We start from the raw sequence: 25684 nt of genomic DNA on the forward strand, positions 1-25684 counted from the left end.
CTGCCTGGAAGTCACAGGCGGGTGTGTGTGTACGTGTGGTACACGTGTGCACGTGTCTACAAGTGTGGTACATGTATATACGGACATTTGTTTTTACACATATATGTGTGCATGTGGTGTATGTGAGTGTATAAGGCTTGATACATGAGTGCACATATTGTTCTTAGGTGCCACTGTATGGTAAAAGTTACTAAAAACAAAATCTACTCCCGGCACAGTGGTTAAAGCTATTGACTGCTAACCGAAAGGTTGGCAGTTCGAAACCACCAGCAGCTCTGTGGGAGAAAGATGTGGCAGTCTGCTTCCACAGAGATTACAGCCTTGGAAACCCTATGAGGTTGCTATCAGTCAGAATCAACTCGACGGCAGTGGGTTTTGGGTTTTCTCCCAACCCAGAAACCTCTTCACAAAAAGAGAAGGAAGTTTTATTACCAGAATGTGAGGCATCACAGGCATTCCACTAAAGAGACTGCAAAGACAGAAAGAAATCTTAACCATTATATAGGTAAGGGGGTAGTGTCATTACATTCATATTTTGAAGATAAATGTTAATTTTATAATCCTGCGGGCTCAGAGTTAGGGATGGGCCACCTGAGTTTATGTTAATCTCCTTCCGTAAAAAACAGGAAGGTAGAGGAGAAACTTGAAGTTACATTTACACACTTTTCAGGAAGACACAGAATTTACAAGTTATCTAAAGTGAATTCTAAAGAAAGCAACGGAGGAGGGGAGCTCCTTCCTCTATTGTCACCAGGGGAACTTACCCATTATTTTCCATTTGTACTTGTCCCTATACCATCGAGTCGATTTCGACTCCTAACGACCTCATGTGACTGAGTAAAATTGCTCCATAGGACTTTTTGTACTGTAGTCTTCACAGGAGCAGATTGCCAGGTCTTTTCTCCTGCAGTGCTGCTGGGTGGGTTCACACTGACAACCTTTTGGTTAGCAGCTCAGCGTTTAACCTTTGTACCACCAGGGTTCCATGTGTGCATATGTTGGTATGTATACACATGTTGGTACATATGTGAGGAATCTTGGTGGTGCAGTGGTTAAGCCCTCGGCTGCTAACCAAAAGATCAGTGGTTTGAACCCACTAGCCGCTTGGAGGGAGAAAGATGTGGCAGTCTGCTTCCGCAAAGATTTACACCCTTGGAAACTCTATGGGGCAGTTCTACTCTGTCCTATAGGGTCATCATAAGTTAGAATCGACTCGAGGGCAGTGGGTTTGGATGTATGTACGTAAGGAGCCCTGGTGATGCCATGGTTAACTGCTCGGCTGCTAACTGAAAGGTAGGCAGTTTGAACCCACCAAGCAGCTCCGAGGAACAAAGACCTGGCGATCTGCTTACGTAAAGATTGTTAGGTGCCGTTGAGTCAGTTCTGACTCAGAGCTGACCCTATGTACAACAGAACGATACACTGCCCGATCCTGCCCCATCTTCTGTAAAGATTACAGCCTTGGAAACCCTAGGGGGCAGTTCTACTCTGTCCTACAGTTTCTATGAGTTGGAATCGACTCAACGGCACCTAACAACAGCTAAAGTCAATATACGACAACTAAATGCAATCTGAAATCCTGGACTGGATCCCAGATCAGAGGAAAGACATGAGTGGGAATACTGGGGAAATTTGAAGAAGGTCTGTAGATTAGTTCATAGGAATGTTGTAACACTAACTTCATGGTTTGATCACTTTACTGTGGTTATGGAGGGTGTTGAAGGAGCCTTGGTGGTGCAATGGTTAAGCACTTGGCTGGTAACTGAAAGGCTGGCGATTCAAATCTACTTTGGCTCTGTAGGAGAAAAACCTGGCAGTCTGCTTCTTTAAAGATTACAGTCTACGAAACCCTATGGGGCAGTCTGACTGTCACATGGGGTCACTGTGAGTCGAAATCGATTCAACGGCATACATTACGTATGTCATGTGTAGACATCTGTAGCACACAGGTGTTTGTATGCGGGGGGCATACGTTTGTGCATACACGTTGGCATGCATCAATGTACAAGTCTACACCCGCATCTTGTGTATACGTGTTGGATGTACATATACACAGGCCTACGCGTGTAACGTGTGGGATTTAGTTTACATGCATGTTTCTATACATGTGGGAACCTGTGTATCTGAACATGCAGCCTGGTCTCTACAGCCCATCGGCTAGTCACATATCTGAGGCTGTGTGACTTAGGGCAAGTGACTTGGCCTCTCTGTGCCAAGAATTAAATCCATCTGACTCCACAGCCCCCTACAGTAACCTCCCCAGGACCAGCAGAGTAGGTGGGACTGATAACACCTCACTTGGCTACCTGTAATAGCATGTCTGGAGGGGGAAGACCCCACTTGGTCCGTGATGAAGAGTTTGTACTGGCCAATGTGGTAGCCACTGGCTGCATGTGGCTACTTAAAACAGTTCCCCAGTCACCTGGCCACATTTCGTGTGCTGAGTCGATTCTGACTCATAGCGACCCCATGCGACCGAACTGCCCCATAGGGTTTTCCAGGCTGTGGCAAACCCACCCAGCGGCTCTGTGGGAGAAAGACCTGACGATCTGCTCCCATAGATTTGTTAGGTGCTATCGAGTCAGCTCCAACTCACAGTGACCCCATATACAACAGAATGAAACACTCCCTGGTCTTGCACCATCCTTGCAATCATTGCTGTTTGAGCCCACTGTTGTAGCCCACTCTGTCACTCCATCTCGTTGATGGTCTTCCTTTTTCACTGAACTTCTACTTTACCAAGTGTGATGTCCTTCTCCAGTGACTGGTCCCTCCTGAGAACGTGCAAAATCTCACCATCGCTTCCAAAGAGCATCATGGCTATACTTTTTCCAAGACAGATTTGTGCGTTCTTCTGGCAGTCCATGGTATATTCAATAATCTTCGCCGACACCATTAATTGAAAGGCATCACTTTTTCGGTCTTCCTTATTCGCTGTTCAGCTTTTGCATACATAAGAGGCGACCGAAAAGACCATGGCTTGGGTCACATGCACCTTAGTCCTCAAGGTGACATCTTTGATTTTTAACACTTTCACACAATAAAGATTACAGCCTAGAAAACCCTATGGGGCAGTTCTCCTGTCACATGGGGCTGAGTCAAAATTTGATGGCACCTAACAACAAAAAGTGTCATACACCCTTGCAAAGAAAACCTGATTTAATGCAGAGCTCTTTGGATCAAATAGGTTACCACCACTACTCAGGCACCAGCTTTTATTACTTACACACCACGATGAGGAACAGAGTAGGGTTCATTGTGAGCTGGTCCCCACGGCTCCTATCCAACAGTGATGTATTTGGTCACTGCATCATAGGAGAGGGAAAAATGCGGACCAGGGGTCCCAGATTCATATAACAGAGACTAGGGGGGAATGTCTGCTGAAATGCACGTGAAAAGGAGGAGGAGGAAAGAGGAAGGCTTTGTCCTAGTGAAAACACTAGACTGATGCTCCACTAGGAATCATAAGAATTTTATTGAATGAAAAAATAAGATCATTTTGCAAAATGGAGAACCACATGGGCACTCAAGAGGCAGGACGTGCTCTGCCTTGCAGGGAGAGCAATGAGGTATTTATTAAGCAGAGCAAACAAAAGCAAAATGGTTTCACATCCAGAGGGTGCAGGGGAAGGAAGGAAGGAAAAAGTTACAAGGGGTTGTCAAGCTACAAACTTTCCAAACATCTATTTCTAGCCTAACATCAACCTCTTATTTCCCAATACAAATGGATTAAAGCAATTTTTTCTAAAGCCAGCCATGGAAACATTCCTGATGTAGGCGGTCTAATGACTGACTGTAGGCCTGCCGGTTCAACCCTAGCTGGAGTTCTTGAAATGTAAAAGCTGACCATTTGGTTAGGGAGGAGACTAAATCAGTTCTAACTGGAAACCTTTCGAAATGTGAACACTGCCCATCTGGCTAGATGGGAATGAATAGGGATTCAGTTAAGATAGCAAGATTATTTACATGAGCTAAGACGCAGGTGTCTATACTCTGTCACAAGCAATTAAAAAAACTTTCATAGGAAGCCAACTTGTCTCTTGTAGAAGGCAAAGGCAGGCTTCAAACCTAGTTGCAGCTTAAGACCATCCTGTGTTGAGGCCGTTGTTTCTGGCCTCATGGTGCCAAAGAAATACTCCTTCTACCCCACATGTTAAGATTACACTTTATAATGTGCATTGGCTAATTAATTCTATCACTGAGTTAAACGACACCAGGAAGGGGTCAGTTCCCCATGGGACACATACTATAGTGCTACAGATGGTGGGGGTGAAATTGCTTATCCTATAATCCTTAAAATAAGGTACTACGTAAAAACGTTGTATTTTAAAAAACCTTACAGAAAAAGTGAGTACTTCAAGGGTCTCCCCGCTTGGCCTGCAGTACTTCAGGGCCAGGTGGCAGAGAAGTAGGGGCACTGTTGTGCCCACCCCCTTTGCTGCACAGGCAGAAGTGAACTGACCACACACCTTGCCCCCAAGGACTCTTGCCTGCTGCCCTCTGCTATCAAGCTCTGGCCAGTGATGCCTTCAGGACACTGAAGTGGGGTGAGGACACTCTTCTCTTCTGAGCTGTCAGGGTGTGGCCTGCTCCTGTGGAGGGCCTCTGGCCCGTCTCGTGGCTACGGATGCACAGGAAGGGACTCGCGCCCACCCTACGTATACTGCCTGTCCCATCTCCCCTGAGTATCATCAGTCTCCCTTGGCCCTGTCCCCCAAGTGCCAGCTTGAGGGGCCAAGCTAGGTAGTCTCTGTGTGCCCAAGCAGAGGGAGGCCTAGCCATGGTGCTTTGGTGGCTCCTCTCTGCCTCCGTCGCCGTAGGGCGGTGGCAGGGACTGCTCCTCATGCAGCCCATGGGCAGGGTGGCTGCAGCTAAGCTTGGCCTGCCTGGTACACATCTCCAGCAATGCCTCGGTGGACTGCTTCTCCACCTTCTCCCGGAGCACACCGTGGCCGCGCAGCCAGCCCAGCACGTCTGTGCGTGTGGACTTTGGTACCAGCAGGGCCTGGAAGCAGGGCTGGCTCTCGCGCTTCAGCAGGCCGATGTCGGCCAAGGTCTAGATCGCCTTCACTGCCTCTAGCACCGTCTGGCCCTTGACCACCATGGCAACCAGCAATGGATGCAGCTCCTCGGGTGCATCTGTCATGGGTCATAGTAGATCCAGCTGAACACGCCCAGCTCATGCACCTGCTATATGCCTTCCTCCAGGGTGGCCCAGGGCCATGGGAGCATCTCGCAGGCACCAGGCCCTCACCAGCCAGGTGAGGAGCAGTTGGCATCCTCCCTGCAGGGTCTGGCAGTAGCAGTTGAAGAGGGTATCACCAGTCAGCCTGCCCAGGATCACCAGTTCCTCCGAGTTCAGTGACAGGGCCTGGCCCCCCCTGTCATACACCTGCAGTATCCAGACAATCATGGGTTTGTAGTGCTGCTTGAAGCGACGTGAGATGGTTATAAGATTGGTGAATGTGTAGTAGTGGTTCCCTCGGCGTGGGTAGGTGAGCACCAGTGTGCTGTCAGCCATGGCTCTGCTGGGTCTGCTAGGGAAGGACACAGGCCATGAGTCGGGTGGGAGAAAAAGCCATGCCCTCTCTGATGCCCCTAGACCTGCAGAAGCCAAAGGTTGGGGTGTGGGGGGAGAGGGAGGGCAGTGTCCTCAGGATCAGTTGGGAGCCCAGTGCTGGACATCGTGGGGGCCCCTAGATGCAGCTGCTGCAGGAACCCTGATCAAGCCCATCTGCTTCTCTCCCAGCCCCTCCTGCATCGGCCTGCTTTCAGATTCCCTGCCACTACACCTCTCCCAATATCTCTGCACAGCGGATGCCACATTTGGGGGAGGTAGGAGACAACAACTTTGGGGTCACAAAGGCTGGGGCTCACTATCCCCAGCTCTGCCACCCCTCCACGTGACCTTGGTCAATACCAGCTGGGGAGCCAGTTACGAACCCAGGGTCCTGGGCCCCAATCCCCCAAGCTCTAGGGGTCAGGCCCAGGAATTGGCAAGGGAGACTGACCCACCCAACACATACATGGGCAGCCTCGTCCTGATCTATGTGCCAAGTCACAATGGCCCCCCCGGGTCCAAAAGTGGCAGAGCTATGAATCAAAACTCATCTCCTTGGCTCTGTTTCTTCAGCTGTAAAGAAGGGAATATAGAGAACACTCATCACACTGCAAGGAACCCTGGTGGTGCAATGGTTAAGCACTTAGCTGCTAACCAAAAGGTTTTGCAGTTCAAACCCACCCAGCAGCTCTGGAGAAGAAAGGCCTGGAGATCTGCTTCCATAAAAATCACAGCCAAGAAAACCCTATGCAGCAGTCCTACTGTATCACATGGGGTTGCTATGAGTTAGAACTGACTCCACGGCACCCGACAACATCACACCTCAGACCCCGCAAGGCCTGCAGAGGTTGCAGATGTAAAGCACCCCCTCCTAAAAGGGAGGTGAGCATGTGCAAAATTAAAACCTCTCTGTGCCCTGATTTCCTCAGCTGTAAAAGCAGAATAACTGCACCTACTCACAGGGTTATTGTGCAGAGGAAAGAGCCTGGCTCAGAGCTGAGTGCTAAACATTAGTCTATTATACCTGTAATACAACCAAATTCATGTTATCGTAAGGTGTTATGGGCGGAATTGTGTCCCCAAATAGAAACACGAAAGTCCTAACCCCTGTAACCATGACTATGTGAAAATAGGGAGCTTTCTTTAGTTATGTTAATGAGGATACACCAAGGTAGGGCTGATCCTAAACTTAATCACTTCTGAATTTGCCAAGGATCACTGGCAGACAGCAGAAACTAGTGGAGTCTGAAGGAACCGACACAGCTAAGACCCTGATTTGCGCTTTTAGCCTCCAGAACTGAGAAAATAACTTCTTGTTCTATAAAACCACCCACTTGTGGCATTTGTGTTATGGCAGCTCTCCTCAACTAAGATAAAGTTAGTATTAAGGTATTGTTAGTAAGAGGGAGCCTCTTCTGTTCTTACCAAGATGGTGTCCGACTCCTGGAGGAACCACCTGTAGGCAGAAAGGAGTAGGGGAAAGAGGCTGGTGAGATGGAGGGCAACTAAGGCACCCACATCTAGCCCTTCCCCAAGTCCGCGGCCCCTCAGACCCCGGGGTGTCAAAGGTCCCAGGGGGGCACAGTGTCCTCAGGGTCAGTCAGAGCCCAGTGCTGGACATCATGGGGGCCCCAGTGCCCTCGTTCCCCTCCTCAGTTGGGGCCCAAAGCCACTTGCCTGCAGTCCTGAGAGGGACAGCACAGGTGAGATCTCAAAGACCCAAGCAGGAAAAATGACCAACATGTGGCCCCTGGGGTACTACGAGGCAGACCCCCTCCCCAGCGCCATGACTGGCCTCTAATGCTGTCTTAGGCTGGGTTCTACAGAGAAGCAAAACCAGGCAAGCATGTATATGTGTACATATACATACAGAGAGAGAGGGAGGGAGGGAAGGAAGGAAATTTATCTCAAGAAAGTGGCTCACGTGGTTGTGGAGGCTGGCAAGTCCCAACTCTGCGGGTCAGGCGAGGCTTCTCTAGACTTCCGTAGCTGCAGGGGCTGACAAACCCAAGATCAGCAGGTCAGACAGCAGGCTGCGGGAGGCTGATGAATCCCAAGATCGGCAGGCAATAAGGCAAGTAGCAGCCAGCAGGAAAACAAAAACCCAATCAAACCCACTGTCATCAAGTTGATTCTGACTTACGGCAACCCCACAGACAGAGAAGAACTGCCCCATAGGGTTTTCAAGGCTATAATCTTCACGGAAGCAGACTGCCCCATCTTTCTCCTGAGAGCAGCCGAGCACTTGATGATGGTGCCACCAGCACTCCTCAAGAGCAGCTGAATGAGTTAGCAGCTGCATGCTTAACCATTTGTGCCACCAGAGCTCCTACCTGAAACCTAAATACCACCAAATACCTTAATTTTTTTTTCTTCCACAGCACATGTATTCATCTTACTCAATTTGTATCTTTGCAAGGCAAGAAACATCACTACCCCCCAACCCCCACACTATTGGCGACAGAACTCTAGCCTATCCGCTCCTGACGAAGCATGCCCATTCTGCAGATAAAGAAACAGAGTCAGGAGAGCAAGCACTTGACCAACATCTCCAAGCCCATAAAGACCTGGGATTTGGACCCAGGCCCACGTGATTTGAGTTTCCACAGCTATAACAAGACGGCTTATGTATGTAAGTCCTGAATATGACTGCTGCCACATGAATTAGATCCCAGAGATATTTGGTGTGAAGTTGCCCAAAGGCCTGTCTGAGACAAGAGGTAGGAGCGAGGCTTTTTACCAAGATGGAGGTGGCTGGATGGCGGCTGAGCTTCTGCACCTGTAACACAGGAAGGACTGGTTGGGGGAGGGGGGAGACAAAAAATGGTTCAGAAGCCCAAGAGACCGTCAAAACTTTCCCCAGAGCCAGGGCCCCTCAGTTCCCCAGATGTCAAAGGTCCTGGGGGGCACTGTGTCCTCAGGGGTGATCAGAGCCCAGTGCTGGACATCATGGGGGCCCTGGACCTCTGCAGCCATTTCCCAAGGCCTCTCACCTTTGGGACAGAGGCCGAGCTACCAGACCTGAATCTGTCAAGAAGGGTATAAATGACCACAGCTTTCCCCAGAGGCACTCCAACGTCTCCCCACACTGCAACCCCCGCATCACAGTCCAGGGAGGGTGGAGGGGGGGACTGTCCTCATGGGATGGGCCTCCAAACCCACTACACGAAGAGGACCCCCGTGTCCCCACTGCCTAGTTTTACAGATTTTCAGCACTGGCCAAACCTGCCAGTAACCCTAAAATAGGGAAAGCCGTCAAGATGAAAATCTCTTAAAGAACCTACTGGAGAGGATGAGGAGACAGCAACTATTATAGATGAAAAGAAACCTAAGATGTAAGTAATATGACACACAGTACGCTGGACCGCAACGAGGTTTGATCAGCTGTGAGAGATATTTTGGGGGATGATCTAGGAACTGTGAACAGGGAATAAGTATTAAACGACATCATTAAGGAATTCTGTTAAAGTACCGTTAAGGGGGACAATCGCATTCAGTTAAAGAAAAAAGTGTCATTTTAGAGACACAAGTGTTAACTATTTTAGGCAAAACATGAAGTTTACTTTTAGAACACTAAACACAAAGCAGACATGGCAAAACATTACAATTGTTAAACTGACACCCATTCATTACACCGCTGTATATTTTCCTGTATGTTTGATGATTTAATAAAAAGTTTAAAAAGGCACAAAAAAGAAATGAATGTCAATGAAGCATGGATGAGAAAAAGCCTTCCACCTGTAACATGGAAACAGGATAAAGTCATCAGTCTTCCAGGTGGTTGCCTGAGGGAGAAACTCTGCAAGAGGGGATTCTTGGAGGTTGTGGTGGGGGTGTAAGAAAATTATCTCCATGCTTCCAGGCTGGGCCTCGTTGGCAGGGCGTGGCATTGCTCATTGGCCAGAAAACAGATGTTCAAAAAGAGATTAAGGATTGCAGGGAAACTAGATTAATGGAAATGGAACAACCAGAATGTAACCAATGTCACTGAACAACTTGTGTAGAAGTTGTTGAATGGGTATCTAAATTGTTGTGTAAACATTCACTGAAAACACAAACTAAAAAAAAGAGGTTAAGGATTGATTAGCTCAAAACTAATTTAATAAATACCCTTTGGTATTTGGAGCCACCGTGTCAGAGAACTCCTACGGATGAATAAAGTCCTCATTTGCTTTCACTGTTAACTGAAAGGTTGGAGGTTTGAGTCCACCAGAGGCACCTCAGAAGAAAGGCTTAGTAATCTACTACTGAAAGAATAAGCCAGTGAAAACCCTATGGAGCACAGTTCTATTCTGACACGTGGGGGTTGCCATGAGTTGGAATATACTACACAGCAATTGTTTTTTACTTCCTCCTAAGTAGACTCCTGGAGTCCCTCGATGGTGCACAAGGTTAACTGCTCTACTACTAGCCTGAAGGTTGGTGGTTCCAACCCACCCAGTGGCAGCGCATCTCAGGAGACAGGCCTAGCAATCTACTTGTGAAAGATCACAGCCCTGAATACCTTATTATCAAAAAATCAAACTCAGAGCACCATTAACAGATTGCTATGCAGGTTTAATAGACTGTCGGGCAGTGGTTCAGTGCTTTGATTAAGGTTTTCACTGTGCTTTTATATACAATTTTTAAGGCGCCCTGGTGGTGCAATGGTTAAGTGCTCAGCTGCTAACCAAAAGGCTGGGTTTTGAACCCACCCAGCGTCTCTGCAGGAGAAAGACCCGGCAACCTGCTCTCGTAGAAACTGAAGCCAAGAAAACCCTATGTGGCAGTTCTACTCTGTCACATAGGATCATCATGCGTAGAAATTGAATGGATGGCACACAACATATACAAGTTTACCAGGAACTTTGGACAAAATTTCTGATTGGATGGAACAGTATGTGTTCAAAACATTACCAAAGTTTAAACAGAAACCTTGCTAAACAGTTACAATTATAAGACGAGTGAGCCATAGGCACAAAACCTGTAGAGTTCTTGGAAACAGACCATGTTCATTATTCTTCGATTGTTTTCTGAAAGAATAAACTTCAAATGAAAGTTAATGAATGGTGAAACCAGTCCCATTTTGGTTTCAGTTAATGAGACCACTTACATGTAATTATGTAAAACAAAACAAGTCACTTCTAAAGATTATAATTCAGAGTATAGCTAGAGGCTAATTTTTTTATTTCAATAGGTTTTTGATATTAGATGATCTTTAGTGTCACGAGGAAGGGGAACTCTCGTCATTAAGCAAACCTTGTAATTTTATTTTACACTAAGGAGCATAGTTCTACTCTGCGAACGTGGGGGTCGCCAGTGAGTCGGAATCTACTCCAGGACAACGGGTTTTTTACTTTCTCCAAAGGAGACGCCTGAAAAACTCTGGCGGCTCAACGGTTAAGTACTCGACTGCTAACCGAAAGGTCAGCGATTCCAACGCACCAACCGCTCCGCGGGAGAAAGACGTGCAATCTGCTTCCGTGAAGATTTACACCCTTGGAAACCCTATGGGGCATCTCTACTCTGTCATGTGGAGTCCGAATCGCCTAGAGGGCACAAATCAACAAGAAAACTCTACCCGGTTCTCTGAAACGCAATAATTCACCTAGAGATCCCAATCCCACTTCTTTAGAAACTCCTGATACCCTGTCTGTTCCTACGCAGACTCCAATACCCCTCCCCCTCCACACCCAAATTGCACAAAAATGCCAGCCGCCTGGAATCGAAAAAAGGCGGCGATTTCCTAGGTGAAGCACCTGTAACTGGCACGAGACTAAAAACTCAAAAACTTAGTGCCACAAAACACCCCCCACCACACGCCCCAAAAAAGAAGATGAACAAGATGGCGGAAACTCGCGATTTGAGCAGCGGATGTGGAGCGGTCTCGGCAGTCCCCAGTCCGCTGCGGCGGCAGGAACCCTTGTTCCTCCCCTCGGCGCTCCCGCCTATCTAGACGCCATGCGGTCCCCAAAGGTGACCCCTGGGCTCGCCCCAGCCCCCGCCCCGACCCCTTCCAGACGGCCCCGACCTCGTCCATGCGGTGATATGATTACTACCGGGCACTCGCGACACGCGCACTCAGAGCCAACGCCCAAAACCGGAGACGAAAAGAGACCACAAAGGCTTACAAACTCACCGGACGCCGACTTTCTCCAAAGCGTGCACATGTTGCCGCGCGCCCCACTTTATATAGACCACGCCGCTCGCAAGGCCCGACCCCCAGCGCCATTCCGGACACCGCCTGAAGCGTCCTGTACAATGGCCGGTGTCGGAAACCCCGCGTTGGTGCTTGGAGAAGGGAATAACGCCTGTTTCGAATACAAGCTTCCTGAACAGGTCAGCAGACGCTGTTCATGGAGATGGACAAAAAGGATCCTGGAAATATTGGGGACGGTTGTTTTGTCGAGTGCATCAGGCAGTGCTGCGGACAGCCCCAACGACGGATGGTGAAGAGGAAGGACCCCCCGAGGGCGGGCGGGGCCAGAAAGGGAAGCGACTGGAATTGCTAGCGCGCCGGTGGCGCGAGCTGTGGAGGTCGACGCTGAAGGGCGTGTCTCACACGAAGTCCCGGCCGCGGAGTAAAGGGCGTGGCTGGTGCGGAGATTGAGGACTGTTCTGAGAACGAGCACGCGTGACACAAATTACAAGCGGAGCCTGCGCGGTGAGAGGCGGGGCCAGAGTAGAGACGCAGGGCCGCTCTGAGGGAGTAGAGGTCCGGGATTGTGGATTCCCGAATCTGAGGGAGGAGGAGGTCAGGAGAGATGGACTCCAGGGTCTAAGGAAGGAAGATCCGGGGCTCCCGGGTCTGAGGGAGGAGAGGCCGGGGCTCCTGGGTCTGAGAGAGGAGGGAGCCGGGGGGCCCCTGCCTACTGGATCTGAGGAACGAAAGTCCGGGGGCTGCAGACTCCTGGGTCGGTATCTGAGGGAGAACTAGGTTTGGATGGGCTGAGCCTGAGGGCCTGGATTCTTGGTAAGCTGGGAGATCTGAGGAGTGTCTTTCAGCTGACATGATTGTAAAAATTTCTTTCAAAGATAAAAAATGAAACTCCTCTACCCTAAACCCACTTCCCAGAGGTTGTCACTGTTAACGATTTGGTGTGGACTTTGTACTTTATGGCTGGCTGTAAACATACATACACATGGGTAGATAATTTTTGTTTCTCCCCAGATATGTCCCATAAGTAACATTCCCACATCAGTACACACTGAACCACCTCATTTCTTAAACAATATCAAAGTATTCCATTGTGTGAATAGGCCATACTTTGTTTAGCTGGTCCACTTTGTCATTTGGGTTGTTTTCTTCCCTTTAGTGACTCTTCCCTAAACTTTGTGATCTGAAGAAGAGGAGACCTACATTCCTCTCTAATTGGACACCCTTCACTGGCTCCTCCCTCCGAGTAAAAGCAGAGTCTTCACTGTGGTCGCTATGAGTCGGCCTTGACTCAAGGCAGTGGGTTTGGTTTATTTTTTCACTGTAGTCTGCAAGGCCCTCCAAGATATGGCCCCTTTTCTTTCTGACCTCGTGTTCTTCCTCTCTTTCTGACTGGAGCTACCCTAGCAGACTGTCTTCCCTTGTGGTCCTGGAACCTGTCAAGTACTTTTTTTTTTTTTTTTTTTAACCTTAGGGCCTTTGCATTTGCTGTTCACTCTGCCTGGAACTCTCTCCATATATGCCCATGGTGCTCTCCCTCCAGCCATGTCTCTGTTCAGATGTCACCTTGGCTTAAAGGGCCCCTGACCACTCTGTATAATAAACAGGCCTCTCCCTTCCTGGCCTCCTCTCACTTACCCTTCTTTATTTTTTCTTTTTTTCATGGCTCTTAACCTCTAACAAGGGAGCCCTGATAGCACAGTGGTTAAGTGCTCAACTACTAACAGAAAGTTCAGCAGTTTGAATCCACTAGCCACTCTGTGGAAGAAAGATGTGGCAGTCTGTTTCCATAAAGATTTACAGCCTTTGAAACTCTATGGGGCAATTTTTTTTCGTATAGGGTCTCTATGAGTCGGAATTGATTCTACGGTAATGGGTTTAACCCCTAACATACAACTATCTGTTTGTTTATGGACATATTTTCTGCCTTCCCCGCTGAAATGTAAATTCCATGAGGACAAGGATTTGTGTTTTGTTTGATCACTGCTATAGATCTAGTGTCTGGCATGTAGTTGTAGCTCAGTCTATGTTAACTAAATGAATTTGGGAGCCCTTGCAGGAGACAAGAGGAAAGGTTACTCTAATAACTCTTGAAGGGCACATACTATGGGTTATTTTGAGCCCTGTCTGGATTAAAGTACAATCATTATCCCCATTGTAAAGATGAGGAAATTGAGACCTAGATGGATCAACACATTCGCACAGGTCACAAAGCTAGTAAGTGGCAGATCTCAGACTCAGAACCTGGAGCGAGAGGGAGATAGACGGGAACCCCAGGTCAAGGCCTTGCAGAGGGACCTAAGCAATGATATTACTTTGTACTTAGGTTCCCTGGCCTGTTCAGCAAAGAACTCTCCCTTAGCCTCAAACCATCTGCAAAGTCTGCTACATACAACACACTTATTTTTGGGGGGGCTTTGGGAAGAAGAAAGAAGTACTGGTAGGATAGGAGCTGCTGGTAAGGGCAGGAGAGAAGTTTGGGTGCAGGGCAGGTTTGCCTTAGGAGGGGCAAATTGTTCAAGTTGCAAAAATAAAGGATGAACCCAAAGGACTTGGGGAGAATCAGCCATTTGATAAGCATTGATTGAGTACCCTGTGTGTGCCAGGAACCATTGGCCCAGCCCCTTTGCTGGTGTCTATGCCTCAAGTCCCTTCCTCATCTATTCCTCTGCCCCAGGCAGCCCGAGGGATGGCACCAGGGAGGGAAAACAGTTCCACAGAACACTTAACAGGTACTGAGTGAATATTCCAGACAAAAAATACAGATTACTTAAAAATACAGAGTGTTAATCTGGGGTGGGGAGGTCAGAGGGCACTGGAAAAGGACAAGAATCTTGGTGAGAGTGGGAGTCTGGAGAGCAGGGTTGTCAGGTGCTTTACATGGAGCTGCAGAAGCGGACCAGGGCTGAGGTTGTTCCTGTGTCCTAAGCCCAGATGCCCTGGAATGCCAGAATGGACCAGAAATTTATGTAGTTCAGGTAGGAAATGACACCTGGGGGAGAAAGAGAGCAGAGGGGGTTGAGGCAGAGTTCATCAGCCCCAACCCCAAACTCAGCCTCATCCCCTACACTGTGTACAACCCTATCCCCAAGCCCAACCTCATCTCCAAACCTATCCCCAAACCCATCCTCAGTTCCATCTTCATCCCTACCTTGTCTCCAAACCCATCCCTAAACCCAAACCAACCCCTACGCTATCTACACTTTCCCTAACCTCCTCTGCAGACTGCAACCTACACTCATCCCCTACACTGTCCCCAAACCCAGCCCATTTCCTACAGTGTTCCCAACCCATTTCCAGACTCAAGCCCAGCCCATCCCCTACTGTGTCCCCAACCCCCTCCCTAAACTCACTCCCACATCTAACCCCAGCCCATCCCCAACCTCATCTCCTCCCTAATCCCACCTGCCACCTCAGTCCCATCCCCCATCTAGCCCTGTCAGCAACTGCATCCTCATGTCAAACTCTATCCAACTCTATCCCACTCTATCCCCGTCTGCATTCCTGAAACCATTTGCAAACCCACCCCCACCCTCATCCTGTATTTCCAATCCCACCCCAGCCCCAGACCAGTCATCAGGAAGAAGAGGATGCCGGTCCATGCCAAGTAGAAGCTGCGCCCCAGCCTGTAGGTCATGCCTTCTTGCAGGTACTCCTGGGCCTGCAGCAGGTAGAACAGGACACCCAATATCATGCTGGTCACTGTGTGAGCACAGGTGTTAGGAAGCTGAAAATCAATTGTATGAGGACCCCTGCCTGTAGTTGTATGGCTCCCAAGCTCTTGTTTATTATTTCCACACTTTCTCTAACCTCTCAGACCCTGTGCCTCTGCTCAAATTCAGGAAAATGGGCTCCTGACAAGGACATTGGAAGTGTGAGCCTTGGTCTTTAATAGGCGATAACCAAAAAAACCCGTTGTTGTCAAGTTGATTCTGACTCGTAGTGCCCCTGTAGGACAGGGTAGAACTGTCCCATAGGGTTTCCAAGGAGCAGCTGGTGGATTTAAACTGCCAACCTTTCAGTTAGCAGCCTGAGCTCTTAACCACTGTTTAATAGGCAATGGTTGTGTCCAAAACCACAGGCTTTGAGGCCAGCAGACCGGGATTCTCATACCACCTCTGCCTCTCACCATAGGGCAGCCACTTTATCTCTCTGAGCCTTGGATCCCTCATATGTAAAGCTTTTTCTTTTTCACAAGCTTTCTTTAATTCATTCCATTTGAAAATAAAATGAATCATAGGGCTATCATAAGGAGTGATTGAAATTGTTACAGCTCCAGGAATATGGTAAGCACTCAAAAATTGGAACTGATTATTATCATTATATTAGGTCTTTAATTTTGGGCTTCTGAAGCATTGGAAGTCATTCTGGATACCTTAATTCTATTTTGAAATGAAATGAATTAAAGATAGTTTGTGAAAAGTAAAAGGCTTGTTTTGGTGGTTTTTTGTTTTTTGTTTTTTTCAACTAATGGAGTCCTGAGTAATTTTTCTTTTGTTATTGAAAAATAATATAGGAGATTTTTCTGTTTAATAAAATGGGGGCTTGGGCAGATATTTTCATATAGACAAATGTTTTATTGGAGATGGTATAAAACCGAGCTGTTCAATTTTTTTTTTTTAAAAAAAGTAAAACCTTATGGATCACAACAACAACAACAACAAAAAGAAAATGACTTAACCCACCCATTGGGAAAAAAACCCAAAACTGAGCTGTTTTCTACCATTTGGACTTTTAAAAAAAACCCATGGACATCGAGTTGATTCCAGCTCAGCAAGCCTATACAGAGTAGAACTACCTCATAGGGTTTCCAAGGAGCAACTGGTGGATTCAAACTGCTGACCTTGAATTAGGAGCCTGAGCTCTTAACCACTTTGCCACCAGGGCTCCAATTTGTACCTTACATTTAAACAATTAGGAAGAGCTGTTAGACAAACTGGATAACTATCAGTTACTAACAAGTAAACAAGATCTTGAGTGTTCTCTGTTCTTGGCCTTACCATCACTCTCCAGGAATATTTTGATGCAACTAAAAGTTGGGGTCATTTGTTGCAAAGGACAGGAACACGGTAACTCTCTTTTTCAAATTAAAATCTCTTTTTTTTAAAAAGTGTGATTTGGTATATAAATGGAAAATGAAATAATTCTAGTAAAGTATCAGTTCAGAGTTATTTGGTTGGGAGAGGGAGGATTATCACAGTAAGGATTTTTGCAAAGTTAAATGAGTACCATCAATTACTGACATTTTCTAATTCAATCCTAACTACATCTCCACGTGGTAGGAAATTTTATGTCGATCCTACAAATGAGAAGACTTCAGCTCAGAAAGATTAAGTAGCTTGAACAAAGTCACAGAACTGGTGGTGGTGGTGTGAGGCAGGATTTGGCATGGCATTGGGGATGGGTTTGGAACTGGAAATGGATTTTGGTAGAGGTTGAATTTTGTTGAGTAATAAGGTTGAGGTGTTGGGCGTAGGGATGGGGTTATGGTTATGGGTGGGATGGGTTGTCATTAAGGATAAGGTTGGGGTTGGTGATGGGGATGGATTGGCGATTGGGTCGAGGATGGAACTGGGAATGGGCTGGACTGAATTTGAGGTTAAGGTTCACGGGTGATGGGGTGGGTTGTGGTTCGGGATGGGAATTGGGAAGGAGAAAAAGATGGGGTTGGAGAGGGATTGGGGTTGACTTTCAGGTTGAGTTCATAGGCAATAGAGTTGGGTTGCGTTTGAAGGTAGTGTTGAGGATGGTTAGGCATTGGTTGAGTTGGGTGTTTGAGATTTGTGAAGGGGATAGGAATGGTAATGGGAGTGGTTTAGACCTCACAGAAGGGGATGTGGATGAATTTAAGATTTGTTGGTGATGGGGATGGGAGGTGAAGTTGAGGCTAGATTGGGGCTGGAGATGGAGTTAGGTTGGGGATTGAGAATTTTTTATTGGGTTAGTTTGGAGGTTGGGAGGGAGATGGGGTTGGGATGAGGGATGAGGATAGGGATGGGATTGGTGTGTGGTGGGGATGAGGTTGGGTATAGTGATGGGCACTAGATGAGCCATTCCTCGCCTTGGTCCCGAGGGAAAGATCTCAGAGCCATGCCTGTCAGGGTGCTGGCGATGAAGGTGGAGAAGTCCAGCATGGGCAAGTTGGAGCTAGTAAAGAAGATGGTATTTAGGAGGGTGATGCAGATGCAGAAACCAGTGAGGCTGGAGATGAGGATGAAGAGCCAGGCACAGTCCAGCAAGTCTGGAAGAGTATCAGGAAGGGAGAGTATCAGGAACACCAAGACTGACCCTCAGGCTCTGACCATGGGAGAGAGGGTCACTAGTGAGGCTGGGAGTCTTCTCAGGCCCCTCCCTTGCATATTTTTCATCCTTACTTTAATAAAATTGATACTCAGGTCTAAAGAAGGGGTATTGAGGCAGACAGCCTGAGCACTGAGGATACACTTGGGTCAGTGAAGACAGGCTCTTGGGCAATGGAAAGTGGGGTGTTATTGAGGAACGTGTGAAGACAGGTTCCCTGGAGTGAAAAAGATAGCCACAGTGTAGTGTGTAAGATCCTAAGTCTGTGAGGATTGTGAGGATGGGTCTCATGTAGTTGAGGATGAGCACAGAACAGTGAGGATGGTCCTTGGGGCATTGAGGGCCATCCCAGGGTAGTGAGGGCCATCCTGGGGGCAGAGGCAGGGAGGACCATCATGGGGCATAGAGGGCCATCCCAGGCCCAAGGGCACGGGGGACCATCCTGGGGCAGTGATGGCCATCTGGGAGCAGGGTGGACAACCATGGGGGCAGGGTGGACCATCCCAGGGGCAGAGAGGACCATCTTCGGGGCAGGAAGGGCTATCCCAGGGGCAGGGAGGCTCATCCCAGGGGTCAGGGGGGATCATCTGGGGGGGAGGGGCAGGGAAGGCTATCTTGAGGGGCAGTAGGGGAAGAGAGGGCTATGGGGAGGGGGAAGGGGCAGGAAGGATCATCCTAGGAAAAGGAGGAACTGTCCCCTGACAGGAGAAGAGGGTCCCTGGAACAAGGAGGAGAGATGAGTCCCAGTAATGGCAAGAATGGGGCAGGCCTTACAAGCATTCTGGTCATACTCCCGCAGGCAGGAGATGTCCACGCACCGCACGAAGAAGATAGTGTTGATCGGGAAGGTTTGGGAGCCAGCAGGGTCCCCAGGGGGCCTCAGTGGCACCTGGAAGTGCATCCAGGGCTGGCCCAGAGAGATGAGACTGATGATCACCATGCCGGCCAGGCTCAGTGCCAGGCTCACCATGCGGCTGATCTTCTTGGCCTCATGCAGCAGCTGCCAGCCAAAGGGCAGCAGTGTAAAGGGGCAGCTACTTCTGCGGTGAGACCTGCAGCAGACCACCCACTGCTAGTATCAGCACCCAGTCTGGCCACTCAGCCTGGCCACCCCAGGTCCCCCTGCAAAACCCTGCCACACTCAGTCTAGCCTTCAGACTATCTTTCCCACCTGATCATCTCCCAGGCCGTGAATCCCTCAAACCCCACCTCTAGGATTTGCTCCCTGAGACTCAGCCTCCAGGCTTCCTTGCCCCCAGGTCTAACTTCCAGACTGTACAACACACAAATTCTGTCTTTAGGCTGAATAGTAAGTCCAGCCTCTATGCTATGCTCTCTTCAGGTCCAGCTTCTAAGCCCTAGGTCCAGCATCCAGTCTCAGATACACCAAGCCATGCTTCCGGGCCCCGTCCTTTGACTGCTGCCCCTCCCCTGGGGATCCCTGCCAACCTTGCCTCTCACCTGCTAGTCTCTCTCATAAGGGAGATGACTGACTGGAAGGTGTGGTTCTTGCTGTCTGGAGGAGTTTGGAGGGGTTTGGCACTGGAAAAGCTGTCTTTGGAATTCTCTTGGGAGCTCCAGATAATTGACTCGATGATTTTGACATTGCTCTCACGGCTGTGGGTAGCCAATGAGAGGGCATCAGAACTGGACTGGGCTAGTGATAGGAGGCCTTGGGTGCTTAACTGGAGGCTCTGAGTTATTGATGAGGGGCCTTGGATGCCACTGTTGTCCTGTTGGGTAAGTGATTCGAGATTGGCCAGGGAGCTGTGTTTCAGAGCACTCTGGCCACTGAAGTGGCGAGTTTGGTAAACTGACAGAGATTCTCGGTTACTGAAGCGGCGATTGTAGATGGCTGATGGGGCATCCTGGATACTGACCCGGCGATTTTGGACACTTGGCAGAAGCTCCTGGGTACTGACATGGCGACCTTGGTTAGTTGACCGAGGCTCCTGGTTACTAACCCGGCGGCCTAGGCTAGTTAGTGGAGGCTCCTGGATACTGACCCGGCGACCTAGGCTAGTTAGTGGAGGCTCCTGGTTACTAACCCGGCGACCTAGGCTAGTTGACGGAGGCTCCTGGATACTAACCCGGCGACCTAGGCTAGTTAGCGGCTCCTGGATACTGACCAGGCGACTGTGGCTTGTTGGCAGAGGTTCCTGGATACTGACCAGGCGACTGTGGCTTGTTGGCAGAGGCTCCTGGATACTCACCCGGCGACTGTGGCTTGTTGGCAGAGGCTCCTGGATACTCACCCGGCGACTGTGGCTTGTTGGCAGAGGCTCCTGGATACTCACCCGGCGACTGTGGATAATTGGTGGAGGCTCCTGGATACTCACCCGGCGACTGTGACTAATTGATGTAGTGTCTTGGGGGTTGGTGTGGGGGTTGTTGAGAAGGGTTGGAAGGACACCTGGCTGGCTGTTCTGGGAGCCATATGGGGGCCTCTGGGACATGAGGGGATGCTGGGCAGGGCCAGTCCCCAATGTAGTCACCAGCCTGCCAACTGCCTCAAACCCTCCTTCCCAGCATCTTTGTGGTCACCTGGAAGCTGGTTTGTCTCTCTCCAGGGTTCAGGCTCTGTCCCATAGGGTTTGGATCTTGTTACCCCTTCTTCTGTGTTTCTTGGTCTCTTTTGCTATCCACAGGCAGGTCTCAGGGTTTCAGCCGGCAGCTGGGGACACTGGGAGGTTCCATGACAGTTGGAGTGGTTCCAGGAAGTTAGGAAGTTGGCCATGGACTTGAACCCCATTCTATCCCTGGGTGAGTGACCTGAAGGCTGGATCAGGGTGAGGATTGCATCAGTAAACATCAGGGCAGAGTTAATATGGGGTCAGGGCTGGATAAAGAGAGGTCAGGGCAGGGTTAGTATGGGGTCAGGGCTGGATCAAAGAGATGTCAAGGTAGGCTCGGGAGGGGGTCAGAGGATAGAGAGGTGTCAAAGTAAAGACAAAATACGGTGAGAAAGGGGTCAGGGCAGGCCCAGGATGGAGGTTGGGGTTGGAGACAAAACAAGTAGGTTTGGGGCTAGGATGAGGTTGTGGGTGGGGAATGAGTTTGGCGTTAGGGTTAGGGATGGGAATGGGGATGCATTTGGAGTGAGAGATGGGGATAGGATTGTGTTTAGGGTTTAGGACGGAGAGAATATTGTGGATGGGATGGTATTGTAGATAGCGCTGGAGACAAAGTTAAGGTTCGGGGTTGGGTAGGAATAGAGATGGGATGATGCTGTGGTTGGGGTTTGGGTGAGGAAGAGGAGATGGTTGGGGATGGAAATGGGTTGAGAATGGGGTAAAGGCAAGGTTTGGGGTGGGGGGATGGGGACTAAGAATCCAACAGAGTGATGTAGGCAGACCAGGCCCCAGAACTCTGTTTGTTTCCCAGAGGACCTGGTCTCTTCCCTGGGAGGAGGACCGTAAGTTCATCCTGCGGGGCTGGTCTCTGGTCTTCAGCATCGTCGCGGCCATGATGATGCTCAGTGTGGGCGATGGGCACGTGGCCTATGCTGAGGGCTCCTACACGGGTTACCTGGGCTTCTGGACTGACTGCAGGAGGAACAAGTGCGCCAACGTGGGCCAAGTCATTGGTCAGTAGGAGCCTGAACAGGCTATGGGGCTCTCCTGAGGGAATCTCTGGAGATTTTTGGGGGAGGAGGGTATCTCAGAGGAGTCTCTGGGGGAGTCTCTTCAGGTGTTCCTTCAGAGGATCTGATTTTTATCCTTTCGCTAATAAACTTATAAGTACAGATCTTTACTGATTTCACCCTGTGAGTTGTTCTGGCAAATTGTCAAACCGGAGTCAGTCTGTGGGAACCTCTAAGTTGCTGGCCAGCTGATCAGAAGTGAGGTGCCCTGGAGACCCTCGAGCTTGTGGGTGGTGTCTGAAGTGAGGGCAGTCTTGTGAAGAATGGGCTGTTGACCTGTGAAGTTTGGCCTAATTCCAGAGAGTTGATGTCAGAAGCCATTTTAGGGCCCTCCCCCCCTGCTCTTCTATCCTATCTTCCGTTGCCCCCATCCCCTAGAAATTACCAGGTCTCACTGGGCTGTCACAGCCTAAAAGCTCAAGAAGACCCAACTCAGCTTGTCCAAGTCAGCCATAGCTTCCCATGTCTGTACTTCAATTTTAGTCTCCTAGAAAAGGAAAACATTACCTCAGAAGATAACACCAGCCGTGACCTCATGCTGCCCCATCTGAAGGAGGCCACCCAGATCACAGACGCGGTGAAGGTCCTGGACCTGTCCACCTGGGAGCCTGACGTGGGGAGCACCGCACCGTTTCAGGCTGGGGCAGCATCGATCCAGATAAATGTCCACCTGGGACAGAATGTGCCACATGGAGCCCAGGCTCCTGGGCCTAAGGGAGGAGGAGAGTGGGTGCCAGGACTCCTGGGAGTGAGGGAGGAAATGCTGGAACCATGGGGGTCTGGCTACAGCCCTATTTCCCCTGGCCCATAGTGTCACTCTCAGACAGTCTCAGTGTGTGGACCGCATGCTCATGTCCAACACCGAGTGTAGCAGTCCTGACATCCACATGATGATGGATTTCATGCTGTGCAATGGGAATTTGATGGTCATCCAAGACACCTGCAGAGTAAGTCAGGCTCTCCGCTGCCCCCGGGACCTGCAGGGATGTGGGAGGGAACCCAGATCTACCCCCTGCCCAGGGTCTCAGCCCCTTCTCCCACTCCTCGCTCCACGTACCACCAGTGTCTCTCTATTCCACTTCATAGTCTGTCCATTCCCTCCTTTACCACATATTTACTGAGTATCTACTACGTGCCTGGCACTGTCCTAGACCCAGGGAGGACAGCAGTGAACAAGACATAGAAAGTCCCTCTTTCATTGAGCTGCTATTCTGGTGAGGGGCAACAGACATCAACAATAAGCATAACACATAAATGATAGTGTATGTCAGGAGGTGAGATGTGCTGTGTGGGCAGAGAGGAGGGATAAAAGAGCTGGGGGGATAAACGACTGGGTTAGGAAGAGACCCCATGGACAACGGAGACTGAGTAAATACCTGGAGCAGGTGAGGGGTGAGCCGTGTGGGAATCCTGGGGAAGGATGTAGGGAACAGCAAGTATAAAGGGCCTGAGGCAGAGTGGGCCTGGTGTTTCTGAGAAACAGCGAGGACCCATTGTGGTTGGAGCTGAGTGATGAAGGAGGAGAGGCCAGGAGATGACATCAGAGAAGGAAAAAGGGGGAAGATTCTGCAGGACCTCATGGGTCGCAGTGAGGACTCTGCTCTTCCTCAGAAATAGGAGCTGTGGGAAGGTGTTGAACAGAAGCAGAGCAGGATCTGACTTGGGTGACAGCAGCTTCCTCTGGCTGCTGTGTGGGGACCGCAGGGAGAGAGGAGAGGTAGGGAGCCAATGAAGGCGAATGATGATGGGGGCTGGACCTGGGGTGGTGCCAGGGACAGTGGGAGAAGGGGTCAGATTCTCCCTACCTTTGAAAGAGAGCCCACAGGTTATGCTGACTGATTGCAAGTGGGGAGGGAGAGGCAGAGAAGAGTCAAGGATTATCCCCACCTTTTGTCCTGAGCCACAGCTGAGCATCTTCAAGGAGACATCTACACTGCATCCCCCCACCACACCCACACCCACACCCACACCCACACCCACACCCACACCCACACCCACACCCACACACACTCTCTCACTCACTCAGAACACTCACCAGGTCCCAGTTGAGCCCAGCGGCTTCCATCAAACCCGTCCCTCCTCCACTCTAGGTTCCCCAGTCCCCTAGTCACTGGACAGTCTCATCCCTACCCCTCCCCAATGGATCAATCCTCAAGCCCAGTTCATGCTGCCCCCTGGTGCTCTAACCATCTCCTCTCCATTCCACTGCCCCAGCCTGGCCTTATTCCCACCTGGACCCTCCCCCGCCTAGCATTCTTCAGTCCCCTGGCCTGCAGTCTCCCCCTCCAGCCATCTCCTACCTGATCCCAGTGGATCATTCTACTGTCAGAACTGGCCTTGCCCCTCTCCTGCTCGCAGTCCTTCTGTAGCTCCTCAGTGCCTCGTGGGTGGGGTGACATCTGAGATGAGCCTTGAGGGTAGGAGGGTCATGTAGATGGATCCTGCTCTTCCTCCCCACTGACCTGTCTGCAGTGGCTGGCCTCCTGGACCCTGCCCCTATGCAGAAACTAGACACTGATGTGCCGCCATCCCCCCTGGGCAGGGCTCCAGCCACTGTCCTCTCTATTGGAATCCCTATCTTCTTTACGGGTGGATTCTGGAGACAACTGTCTCTTTCCCCAGAGCTGGGGAGTTACTGTCTGTGATTTCAAGCCCAGGCCTGAGGGGTTCATAGACATAATGAGGGTCCTTGCTGACTTTTCTCTCTCTCCTTTGTGCTCCTAGGGTGACAAAGGGGGCCCACTGATCTGTGATGGAATGTTACAAGGTACCATGGCAGTGGGCAACTTCCCATGTGGCATCTACAATTTTCCCTCCGTCTTCACCAAACTGATGCCTTATGTGGGGTCAATCAGAGACACCATGGCAGCCCAACTCCTGAATACCTCTGTCTGTCTTCTACTCTCAGTAAAATCAAATATGCATGAAGCTCTGGAGTCATGTGGCCTTTCTAGACATCGGGCACCTGGAAGGTTGAGACCACCTGTTTGAGGCTAGACTCTCCCCAGTTTCCTGACCTTTCATCCTGAGGTGGGGGGTTCAGGGGCAGGGAGAGAAAGAGGACAGAGAGAGGTGACTGTCAAATGGGGCAGTTTTGCCCCACCGCCTCCCAGTGGACATTGGCAGCATCTGGAGACATTTTCTCACAGGTTCTTCAAGAACACGTAAGGAGGCTAATGGCATGTTACTTGTGGGGGAAGAGAGATGGAGGCAGCATGGGCGTCCACCCTGGGAGAGTGGACGGTGACATGAGGCAGATGCACTCAGTGGAGCACTGAGCAGAAGTTGGAAGCACAATGCACCAGACATACACACACCAAGGACAAACCTTAAAATAAAACCCACCAGACATACACACAGCTACAAGGAGGGTTCTTAAAATCTAGCTCTGAATGAAAAAGTGAGACATATGGCATAATACCAGTCCATAAATTAAAAGTACATACACACACAGACTCATTCTACAAAAGCACAATCAGGTAAAAGAAGTCCAGTAAATACACTGATGAGTCCCTGGGTGGTGCAGATGGTTAAGGGCTCGACTGCTGCCTGAAGGGTTGGTGATTCAATTTTACCCAGAAGCACCTCAGAAGAAAGGCCTGGCAATCTACTTCCAAAAAAATCAGCCATTGAAAACCCTATGGAGCACTGTTCTACTCTGCCACACCTGGGGACACAATGAGTTGGGGTTGACTCAAGGGCAACTGGTTTTAACACGAAGTGTTTCCTCTGGGGAGGATGGGATTGGAGTGGGTAATGGGGATATGTGGTGCAATGAATTCCTTTATGTGTCCTTTTGCCTTGGTTCTTTGGAAAAACAGCTTGGGAGATTTTTTCCCTAAGCCCTGAGTTGTTACCTTTGCCCTAGTTCTTTCGAGAAGCAACTGGGGGTGGGCATTCCTAGTTTGTGTTCTACCCCAGAGGGTTTGTTACTTTTGCCCTGGGGATTCCCCAGGTTGATCTACCTTTCCTGGTTAAACTGTAAATAACTTGATGGTTCGATACTTTTTTTTTTGGTAATTAACAAGACCTGAGTTGATTGACA

At 49.6% G+C, this 25684-nt stretch overlaps 2 long non-coding RNA genes and 2 other non-coding genes across 4 annotated transcripts; 1 reads left to right on the plus strand and 3 right to left on the minus strand.

Annotated features, from left to right (window-relative positions):
- Nucleotides 1-3383: 3383 nt before the first annotated feature.
- LOC111821489 (uncharacterized) lies at nt 3384-7661 on the minus strand. The gene is made up of 3 exons (XR_002824892.1): nt 7485-7661; nt 6986-7016; nt 3384-5537 (listed from the first exon to the last, which is right to left on the minus strand). It is a non-coding gene; the product is annotated as an uncharacterized LOC111821489 (long non-coding RNA).
- LOC111821524 (small nucleolar RNA SNORD88) lies at nt 7101-7192 on the minus strand. The gene has a single exon (XR_002824911.1). It is a non-coding gene; the product is annotated as a small nucleolar RNA SNORD88 (small nucleolar RNA).
- A 767-nt stretch (nt 7662-8428) lies between the features above and the next one.
- On the minus strand, nt 8429-8519 carry LOC111821523 (small nucleolar RNA SNORD88). The gene has a single exon (XR_002824910.1). It is a non-coding gene; the product is annotated as a small nucleolar RNA SNORD88 (small nucleolar RNA).
- An 11783-nt stretch (nt 8520-20302) lies between these two features.
- LOC111821469 (uncharacterized) lies at nt 20303-22390 on the plus strand. The gene is made up of 3 exons (XR_002824886.1): nt 20303-20759; nt 21381-21582; nt 22123-22390. It is a non-coding gene; the product is annotated as an uncharacterized LOC111821469 (long non-coding RNA).
- The last annotated feature ends 3294 nt before the right edge of the window (nt 22391-25684 follow it).

This window comes from Trichechus manatus, unplaced genomic scaffold, assembly GCF_000243295.1.
Source record: "Trichechus manatus latirostris isolate Lorelei unplaced genomic scaffold, TriManLat1.0 scaffold00087, whole genome shotgun sequence".
In the NCBI taxonomy this organism is placed as follows: Eukaryota; Metazoa; Chordata; class Mammalia; order Sirenia; family Trichechidae; genus Trichechus; species Trichechus manatus.